The 11,407-nt window shown below is 40.1% G+C and overlaps 1 protein-coding gene and 1 long non-coding RNA gene across 2 annotated transcripts in view; both read right to left on the bottom strand.

Moving 5' to 3' along the window:
- LOC134623883 (CD226 antigen-like) overlaps positions 1–11,407 on the bottom strand; it is an 83,685-nt gene that overhangs the window by 54,926 nt on the left and 17,352 nt on the right. The gene's annotated exons all lie outside the window — the stretch shown is intronic.
- On the bottom strand, positions 2,966–9,007 carry LOC134624744 (uncharacterized). The gene is made up of 3 exons (XR_010093641.1): positions 8,905–9,007; positions 7,556–7,657; positions 2,966–3,531 (listed from the first exon to the last, which is right to left on the bottom strand). It is a non-coding gene; the product is annotated as an uncharacterized LOC134624744 (long non-coding RNA).

The raw sequence follows: 11,407 nt of genomic DNA, 5'->3' as shown, positions 1-11,407 counted from the left end.
CGAAATGTAAGCTCAGTGTGTCAATCCCACCGAGACTGGTTGAACTCGAACACAGGACGTTGTATCCACTTCAAAACATTCATACTAGAGCTGAAAAGGACTAGAACTAAGAGGAGCAGTGCTGCACAGCTGCTCTGCTGTTGCTCCGAAATGGATTAAAATCCCCACCGTTATACTAGATATGCTGAATCTGACTAACAACTGATGAGAAAACACATTTATCTCCCCTCTGTCTTTTTCTCTCTGCAGGTGGAAACTAAGTGATTAAACAGAGCAGTCTGTGACTGGGGCATGCAACTGGAAAGTTGAGTGGAGAAAAGAGCTTCATCCAGCAGTGACTGACATAGAAATGAGAAGAAGTGCAGATCACTGTCATTGCTCCCGACTGAACTGCTCTAACAGCACCACTGTTATACACACGATCATTCTTGATTATCCCTGATTATCCCTGATTAACCCTGATCTTTGTGTCTGTCTTTAAATGACAGTAAACTGTCATTGTTGGATTGCACTCAGATTTCGACTGCAGCGGGGAGTACACCAAAGACTGCAGTGTAACACTGTCTCCAGGTGGAAAACGGGAGGAGTGATACACCTCCTGCTGTCAGGCCTGCAGGGTCTATCACTGTTGTGTTCTCCTCTGTCTTGTTGCAGACAAGCTAATTTTTGCACTGGCACAAACAGTTTGTGTGCCTTCTTATTGTGACACGTGATTGTTCTTTCATTTTAGTTTTTGTATTTTTAACAAAATACAAAAAACTCCAGATGCAGTTTTAGGATCATAGTTGTATATAACTTTATTGTTTACAAAATTTGTGCATAGCTTTTTTTAATATAAAATTTCTATTTGCATTTCACATTATGGAAATCATTCACTAAGCATGTCTGTGGTTTTTACAGTAAAAGTGTTTGTTTTTTCCCCACTTGGTTTTAACGTTATGTGATTTTTAGATCAGTTATGTTACTACAAAAAATAACTGTTAATTCAGACATGTGAGGTTGAGCTGAAAAGAATGATACCAAACAAGGCATAAAATGTGAAGGTGAAATACAAAGGTAAAATGAAAAGTAGGCAAAAAAATGTTTGTATATGAACCACTTCATGTTGTGTATCTTTCCTGATTTTGTACTCAATCTACATACTTATTTCTTATATAGATGATACAGTACATAAAATCAAAATAGACATGTTTTATGTAACTGAAATGTTGAAATTATGTGGGCTAAAGAAAATAAAGTTATAGACTATATTTATATGAAACATGTATACTTACTGCATTTTATTTATTTTAACTATACATTTTGTAATATGCTTTATATGAAACCTGTGTAAAGAAATTGCTTCCATGTCCCTCTAAGAGAATTTCTCTAGATTCACCAGCAGAACCAGTAACACCAGTAGAACCACAACACACACTGATCCAACAGATGACAACACAGAGAGAACAGGAGGAGAGTTGGATGTAGGTGGAGGTGTGGATGTAGGTGGAGGTGTGGTGGTGTGTTCCCCTAAAATAAAGCAAACACAGTCATTAAGTTGTCGTCACATTGTGAATGTTGAAAGCTGCAGAAACACAGACAGGTGAGTGTGTCACCTGTGACAGTGATCCAGCTGGATGGAGACTCTCCATGACCGCTGATGTCACACTTGTAGAGGCCTTCATCAGACCTGGAAACATGCTGGATGGTCATGTGACCTGTAGGCTGCTTCCTGATGAGGGAGCCATCTTTATAGAAAGCAGCTGGGAGGTTGGAGGGAGTGGTCTTTGTTTTACAGAGCAGAGTGACGTCATCTCCCTCCATCACAGGGAGGACAGGACTCTGCAGGATCACTGATCCACCTCAACACAGAGACAAACTACAGCATTTCATCCATTTACACACAGCTTCATCAACACTAACTCCACACACTCAGCTTACCAGTGACTGTCAGGTTAACCATGTTACTGATGGGACCCTCTCTGGACTCACACCAGTAAACTCCACTGTCATGAAGCATCATAGAGGTGTTAAAGGAAGAACCAGCTGGTTTTCCCCATGTACTTCCACAATGAGTCTTGCACTTGTATTTTCCCTCAGAGCTGTCGTCCTCCTCACAGCTCAGAGACACAAAGTCTCCTTTAAAGATCTGAGAGCTGCTGGGACTCACAGTCAGACGAGCTGTGAGAGTTGAAATCTGTTAGACTTTACATTGTGAAACATGAACCCAATCAGGTCATATCAGTGAGCATTTCTCAGGTTTAAACTGTGACAGAAGAAGGTTACTGACCTTGGTTTGTTGTGCAGCTCAGCAGTGAGATCAGAACTAAAGAGAAATGACACTCAGGTTGATTTGAGGTGATCATAAAGAACAACTCCACACAAACAGCTGACAAACACACAAACAAACACAGAGATTCTACTTACAGAGCAGACACAGCACAGATGTTTCCTTCATCGTCCTTCTCACTCATTTGAGCTTTTTTTCATTTCTGTCACTGACACCAAGTAAAGCCCGCCCTCTTCCTCTGAGCACCAGCTTTCTATTGGTTCAAACACAGAGGAGAGAACTATTTCTTTTCCATGTAGTTATGTCCCCCTCAGTGAGAGAGGCAGATATGAGCTGAAACACAGGAATCAAACCAGGGACGCTGCTGTTATGGAGCTGAACTGGAACCATTCAGACACTGAGGCCCTCTGAACACATTTTAATTACAGCTGTGCAGAGACACACTGATGACTGACTGGAACAGTATTATTCACATTTTACATTAACACCATCCTCACACATGGTTTATATATGACCACTAGAGGGAGATGTTGGACTTTAAATGCCTCACAATGATACTTCTTCAGATTTGTTTTTTCTGAGTAACAAAAATTCACATGTTTTTGTTTTTTAATTCACTATATATAAAGTTAGTCTCCATAGAGGCTTCATTGAGTTCCAATACTCAACCGTACTAAAACACTTCAACAATTTTTTGAGAACAAGGTCAGACACGGTGACTCCAAACTTCCCAGTGTTTTAAGCAGCAAACAAAGTGTTAAAGAAGAATCTACATCTCACAAATACTTTACAGATATTTCCAATGCAGTTTTAAACCACTGAACAATGTTCCTATTGCTTTAAGTCTGCGGTTGTCGTCTAATGTTTTCTGTTTGTTTTCTGCCCTGAAGAGAGGAGTGTAGCAGTTAACCACAATCAGACAGAACAACTCAAATGTTCCATCTGACACTTTGGTGAAACCCACAGAACCACACGAGGAAAACAATCGAGAACTTTATACAAGAAACACAAAGATAAAATAAATATAAGTGGAAATGTTGATGCACGCAAATATATTAACATACTTATTTTCTTATCGTTGATTTTACTGTAAAATACATATTTAAATAGAGACAAAAGACATAAAACATATAAAAATCTGTGGATGTCCTCTGGTCTGAGGTGCTGGGGGGACCAGTTGGAGACCAACAGCTGGACGTCATTGGTTGGACTGGTGGACTACTTCAGTAAAGAGTAGATGCCGTCTGGCTCTGGTTTAAAGTCTGAATAGAAACACAGACAGTTCAAACAACAGGAAACATGATTACAAGCTTTGTAGTTCAGTCAAGACCTCCAATCTCCACCTCTCTGCATCACACACAGTCCCAGTTCAGACTTTACTGGGAACCAGCAGAGATGCAAATCACACAGCTTTTTCAAGGTAAAGCTAAGGCTGAATGACACACAGAAATGTTTGTCTCAGACTTGAACCCAACTCTGCAGTCTTTGAGCATGCCCAAAACGTAACCACATTTCACACCTTGCAAAATGAACGCAAAAACCTAAAGTTAAACTGTTACATCACAGTTACTGTAAGCTGTAGTTGATGAAATGATACAAAGGAAACACAGTGTTTTCCATTTCCCATCCATTTTTAAGATAATCAGTAAAAATGTTGTGATCTGCTGAGTGAAACGCTACAGTTTTGTGTAAAAGAAAGCACCCATGCCCCAATAAAGCACCAACAGGAGCGGATTTATTTAAACAAGTTATGTTTGTTAAATTGCCATAATACAAACTGCAGTTGAGGGTCTGTGGCACAGTGTTTAGCACTGTTGCCTCACAGCAGGACGATTCTAAGTTCAATTCCACCGTCAGACTGTGGTCTTCCTGTGTGGAGGTTGCATGTTCTCCCCATCTTTGTGTGTGTTGTTTCCCGGTACTTCCTCCACAGTCCAAAAACATGCACTTGTTGGGGATAGGTTAATTGGAAGCTCTAAATCGTGCATAGGTGTGCATGGTTATCTGTCTCTTTGTGTTAGCCTGCAACCTGTCCAGGTGGTACTCTAGCCCAAAAGGATAGGAGGATTGATAATTAGTAGTTGGTTGTATTACTGGACAACCTGGACAACCGCTGCCCAGGCGAAAACCTGTAGTGATCCCATATGTGTCAGGAGTATCGGAACAGTTGAGACGCATTTTTTCTAAACACTGTGTCTCTGTGGCTTTTAAACCCCAAAACACGCTGCGGTCCACCCCAAGGATCGGGTCCCCCGACACAAACAGAGTAACATAGTGTACGCTGTTAAGTGCCAGGAGGATTGTCAGGATTTATACATCGGGGAAACCAAACAACCTCTAGCGAAGCGGATGGCACAACACAGAAGAGCCACCTCGTCAGGCCAGGACTCTGCAGTTTATTTACACCTACAGGCCAGTGGACACTCTTTCAATGATGAGGATGTACACATCCTGGACAGGGAGGAACGCTGGTTTGAGCGCGGAGTCAAGGAGGCCATTTACGTGAAGAGGGAAAGACCATCTCTGAATCGAGGAGGGGGCCTAAGGGTACATCTTTCGCCATCTTACAACGCTGTGATTGCAGCCATTCCCCAACTCTCTGTGAATGGTACTCATGGCCATTGATCAGTGTTCTTTGATCAGTGGATTTTGGTCAGTGATTGTTGATCAATGGTCATGGGAATTTGCATAATTATGATTAAGGAACTGACCTCACAGCCCATTGTTCCTTCAGTGGGCTGGTTTCAGTCATTATGCAAATGTACTGTTTATAAGGTTTGGGGAAAGCTGCAGTCAGCTGAGACTGAAGAAGTCACTTGGATGAGTGACGAAACGTTTCTCCCACAAAACGCTACGTCCAGATGAACAGATTCAACTTTTGGAGATTGGTTGTATTATCTTTTTATTTAGTTTCAAATTAATTTCAGTTAAAGTCTGAGATAAACTGGTTGCTGGCTAACAGTGCAGTAAGAGAAAATATTCCAACACGAGAATGACCCTAAGCACTCTGCAAAGACAACACTGTGGTGGCTAAAGGACAACTCTATGTTATAGGGCATTCTAGCCACAGCCCAGACTTGGAACAATTTAAATATGTTTTTTCCCAGATAATCACCATCAAACCTGAGTCACCTTGAAAGGATTTACAAAAACAATGGCCTAAAACCCACAAATGCAACCAAATACCAATACATAGTGGCAATCAGAGTGCTGTTGCCTAGCCTGTAAACATCTGTGTGTTCTTATGGATACAGACCATCACTGACACACCTCCAAACCAGTGTTGCTAAACTGGAGGAGGTCAGGCCCAAGGCTCACCCTTATAAAGTCAGTTTCTGATTGTTTGATCAGAGATATTCAAACCAGTTGCCTGCTGGAGGTCTGTTTGTAGCTCTGACAGTGCTCGTCCTGTTCTTTCTCACACAAAGGAGAAGATTTCTTCAAACTTCAAAACTATGCCAGGCCTTGGAGAACATGAGGATGTGAGCTGGCTAAGTATGTGACCTTAACCTTCATTATTAGTGTCTTGACTTTGAAAATATATTTCAAGAAACCATATTAAATAATAAATCATATGAAAGGGCCTTAATAGAGCTGCGCAACACATTTATTCTTTAAATACAACAACTGCAAGTTCTTGAAGTTTTTACAGATAATAGAAGCTTTCAGCCAGTTCTGTTCCAATCATATGGGTAAAGAAAAAAAAACTATACAACTCTAGTATGCAAAGGTCAAAAATCAATGTGTTGTTACAAAAACAGGCTGATGTCAGCATATTGTTATAAAAAATCAGAAAACATTAAAGTGTTAGTATAGCCTTTGCCCTTCAGAGGGTTTTGTTAATGTGGAAGTTACAACATTTATAATTAGCGGCAGCCTCTCACTGTTTTCTATTTTCACTTCTTAAAGCCTGTGATGAAAAATATGTGAGTACAGAGACCTTGTATGTGTCTGTGTGAAAGCAGTGACCACAGAGCAGCCAGTTTCTGTCAGTGTCGTCTAACACACTTCACATAAACGCACAAGTCATTTTCACAACATGAACACTGTCAACGGCCAAACCAGAACTCTCTGTGGTGAAGCGTTTCATCAGCTTCAGACTAGAACTAAACAGGAACGGGAAGTAGCAGCTGTGGCTTTACATGAACAACTTGAAGCCAGATTAATGCTTTGTACAAAAGGGTGCTTGGTGTCTTTGGTCTGTCTCTTTGTACATATCATATTTATTCACCCTGAAATTTGTTTGTGTATCAACTCCAGACAGAACGCCCATCTGAGCCTTATCTGGGCTACCTCTAGATTTATAGCTCAGTTATCACACTGCCAAAAGTCACAACACACCAAGGAGCTGACCTACTTAAGGTGTACTTGTGGCCAAAAGACGACTGCTAATGTGTCATATTTGAGCCAAACAAAACAGAAATATTTTGTGTCTCTTTTTTATTCCTTCATTACAGGTGGTGTGGGACAGTGTTTGTGGAGGTGGGGATTGGGTGTGCACTGAAAGCTGCGTGAAAGCTGCAGAGAGGCATGCAAGATTGTAGCGACTGCTCAGACATGGGTTTGGTCTTTCAATAGATTTGGCCTATATTGTATTAATTTACTTCTTTACCTTTAAGGACATTTTTATAATTTTTTCACCAGAGTAAGAAAAACATAAAGAATTGCCTGATAAATGTATGCACAAGGCAAAACAGACACAACTACTAAATGAGCTGTTTACAAGCAGAAACTGGCTTTCCTTACTGACATCTGCTAATGGAAAATCAAAAGTATCCATTCAAATGAAGTGTGCGTTGTAGATCACGGATATATCAATATTCCTCATGCTTCAGGCTGTGGGAAAGGTCTTAGCTAAATTATACAGTTTACCTGAGAGTTTGCTAACACAGAATTGCCGTATGTTGATTGGATAACGCTGTTTTATTGTGTTTTAATCTATAAACTTCCTGTCTCAACAGGATTGTTTTTAACTGAGGTTTTAAATATTTGATCCCCATTATTAAAGTGGACAAATTGATAGATTATAACTCGAGATTTTAAATTGCAAAGTTATGAATCACACTAAACATGTGCTTTTGCAATATCACTGTATCCTTTAATTTCAAGTAATACACTTCCGCTGCCTCTGATAGAGACAATCAAACACTCAGCCATGTTTTTCTTTAAAAGATGATTTTGAGCCTATCACAGCGTGTTAGCATTCTAATGTTAGCGTGTAGCCTGAACTAAAGCCTGTGTGTTAAAGCTGTGAAGAACCATGATGGCGAGAAAGAGCAGCTGTACCTCTCATCTTTGACTTTTTTTCAGTTTCTTTGATGATGATGATTTCTTCATAACTGACATCTTCTGTTCTCACTGTTGAATCCACTGCAATTGAAACCCTCCCTGTACACGAAGCACACACAGAAGTCGTAATTGCAACTGGTCGTACACTTCTGCTACTGGAGAACTCTTCAAACAAAAAGCATGTGGGTCATTGATTTTAATTTACATTTAGTGTCTAGATGAATAAAGTTTACACCGAAAACATGATAGATTATCATCAGGGGACTGCATTTAGTCAACATTTCAGAAAGTCACAAAACTAGAAAATAACAAACATAAAATATAGATTCAGAAGTACGGGGACTAATGAAATACAAGTAATTATAAATGTTTCTAAAGGAGCCATATAATGCATTTAATGCAAAGTTAAAAGACAAAGTTTAATAGTTTAGTTCAGTGATTGAATTTCAGTTAGAAAAATTATTCGTAATTACATTTTCTCTTATATTGTTTTAATACTAAGAGCTCTGTGGAACAACACCTACAGGTGACTTTTTAAGAAGAGAAACAGGAAACTATACGACTGCAGAGCTGTAAAATTAACCACAGACCACAAACACACACTTGAGCATAGTGTAGACTCAGTAAGCACAGAGTTAAACTTTAAAGACTGATTTAGATGTCTACATGCTTATTGTTTTCTAGTTTTTCCCACACCACTTAGAGACTCTCATTTTTAGATGGGCACCAGCGCTACTGGTCATTCTAGTGGCAGACTTGTGAAATAGTCCCTGGCCCCAAAGCTCTTCAGGAGTGCATTTTTAGTTGTTCCATCAATATTTAGTAGAGCTTAACTACTGTACGTGTGTACTAGCCAATGCCAACATGATGAACTATTATATAAGAAACTATTACCTAAGAAACATGAAAGAGGAACACAAAGACACCATAACCATGGGACAGAGAGGAATGACTCGATCTACAGTAAATATTCTACCATCTTAAATTGTATTAACACTAAATGTTTGTGTTACTGGGGGAGTGGTCTGTTCGACTGACAGGTGAATGGTGACACAGGCAGCTGTAGCTGAACTGGACCTCTAGACAGACTCTGTGCTGTGGAGATTTTTAAAGCATTTAAATTTTTTTATCTCACAATAACTTTGGATTTCTCTCTGGTTAATTGTGCTATTGCACTGTCCAAGAAGGAGAACTCTAGATTTGGTGACTGAAAATCTAGGATTTTCTTTGGACGTTACCAGGTACCTGTGATTCACCCACAGAAAATCTCTTTGCAATTACACACACACACACATAATGAAAATCATAATTAATGTGTAGATTATTCTGACAAGTCTGAGTCTCACCTTCAGGTTTCCTGTGAACATATCTTCTCACCAGCAGAACCAGTAACACCAGTAGAACCACAACACACACTGATCCAACAGATGACAACACAGAGAGAACAGGAGGAGAGTTGGATGTAGGTGGAGGTGTGGTGGTGTGTTCCCCTAAAATAAAGCAAACACAGTCATTAAGTTGTCGTCACATTGTGAATGTTGAAAGCTGCAGAAACACAGACAGGTGAGTGTGTCACCTGTGACAGTGATCCAGCTGGATGGAGACTCTCCATGACCGCTGATGTCACACTTGTAGAGGCCTTCATCAGACCTGGAAACATGCTGGATGGTCATGTGACCTGTAGGCTGCTTCCTGATGAGGGAGCCATCTTTATAGAAAGCAGCTGGGAGGTTGGAGGGAGTGGTCTTTGTTTTACAGAGCAGAGTGACGTCATCTCCCTCCATCACAGGGAGGACAGGACTCTGCAGGATCACTGATCCACCTCAACACAGAGACAAACTACAGCATTTCATCCATTTACACACAGCTTCATCAACACTAACTCCACACACTCAGCTTACCAGTGACTGTCAGGTTAACCATGTTACTGATGGGACCCTCTCTGGACTCACACCAGTAAACTCCACTGTCTGATTTGTAGGTATTGGTGATGTTACAAGAACAATTGGCTGAACCAACTGTTGTTCCCCAATCAACTCCACACTGAGTCCTCTGTCCTTTGCTTGTGTTTCTCCTCAGAGTCCATCCAGCAGAGCTGTCGTCCTCCTCACAGCTCAGAGACACAAAGTCTCCTTCAAAGAACTGAGAGCTGCTGGGACTCACAGTCAGACGAGCTGTGAGGGTTAAAATGAGAAACTGATGATCTCTTTACTTTTGTCAGATCTGACATAGCTGTTAACATGGTGCATTGCTTAATTTTTCATTTCCCACTTCTATATATACGATCCATTGTGAAACATGAACCCAATCAGGTCATGTCAGTGAGCATTTCTCAGGTTTAAACTGTGACAGAAGAAGGTTACTGACCTTGGTTTGTTGTGCAGCTCAGCAGTGAGATCAGAACTAAAGAGAAATGACACTCAGGTTGATTTGAGGTGAACACAAAGAACAACTCCACACAAACAGCTGACAAACACACAAACTCATCACTCTGATATATCTGCTCATTTTCTATTAGCTGTCATCTTTCAAGCACAGTTTGGACAACAAAATGTTAACATTCACAGTCAGTTTACAATCACCAGTTAACCAAACATGTCATTGAACTGTGAGAGGAAACCTACACGGATGCTAATTACTACATCTCTATGACACCTGTACTGTTAGATATGATTTAGTAACCTTTTCTTTTTATTATCATATAACAGCATTCAAGCTTTTATTTTATATTTGTTAGTGACATAAATGTATCCATACAGTTTGAACTCATCATGCTTTTTATATAAAAAAACAGCTATTAAAGTGATCATTATAATTATGAGCAAAAAGTACAGTGTGATTATAGACAAACTCTCCACTGCATTTAAATAACACAATAGATTAATGTGTCCACTGTGCAGCTGTGTTGATATAATGAGTGAATGATTTGAGCTTTTCACTGCCTGCTGTGTTTCCTCGACTCCTGAGCAAAGATAAAGAGTCAGTTCAGACCTGCAGTTGGTTCTCGTGGTGTTTTGAACTTGAATTCAGCCTGATTTGTTTTTCATGTCTTCTCCTCCATCATCAGTTATCAGGAGAGCAGACAGTCAAAGTACAAGAATTCAAACAAACACAGAGATTCTACTTACAGAGCAGACACAGCACAGATGTTTCCTTCATCGTCCTTCTCACTCATTTGAGCTTTTTTTCATTTCTGTCACTGACACCAAGTAAAGCCCGCCCTCTTCCTCTGAGCACCAGCTTTCTATTGGTTCAAACACAGAGGTGAGAACTATTTCCTTTCCATGTAGTGGACCTTCCTCTATTGGTTCATTTGTGGGGCACTGGTGGGGGACTGACTTCTTTTCTTTGTGGAAAGTTATAACGAATACAATTAAGAGAAAATATAAATATAATTCAGTATACCACAGGACTTCTTCATTCATAAATCCATGTACATTCATGCACAGCTCCCAGTTTAGATCTGGGAGACTAACACCCTCGCTACTTTTAAGAATCAGCTTAAAACTTCCCCTTTTGATAAAACCCACTATTAGGGTTGGTTCAGGTGACTCTGAATTCTTCCTTAGTTACTGCAACAGACTTAGGCTGTGTTTCTCCTTCTTTCATGTTTATTCACCTCTTTATTTAATCATCATTTACTATTTATCTCTTACTCTCTTCTACACCATGTTTTTTTAATCTTCCTCACATCACCCCAACCAATCAGGCTGCCCCTCCCTGAACCTGATTCTGCTGGAGGTTTCTTCCTGTCAAAAGGGAGTTTTTCTTTTCCACTGTTACCAAACTGCTTGCTCATAAGGGGTCATAAGGCTGTTGGGATAGTCTCTGTTTTCTTTGTACTATTGT

Source organism: Pelmatolapia mariae, linkage group LG3_W, assembly GCF_036321145.2.
Source record: "Pelmatolapia mariae isolate MD_Pm_ZW linkage group LG3_W, Pm_UMD_F_2, whole genome shotgun sequence".
Taxonomy (NCBI): Eukaryota; Metazoa; Chordata; class Actinopteri; order Cichliformes; family Cichlidae; genus Pelmatolapia; species Pelmatolapia mariae.
Note: the sequence above shows the minus strand (reverse complement) of the source record. Positions and strands in the feature narration are given on the sequence as shown.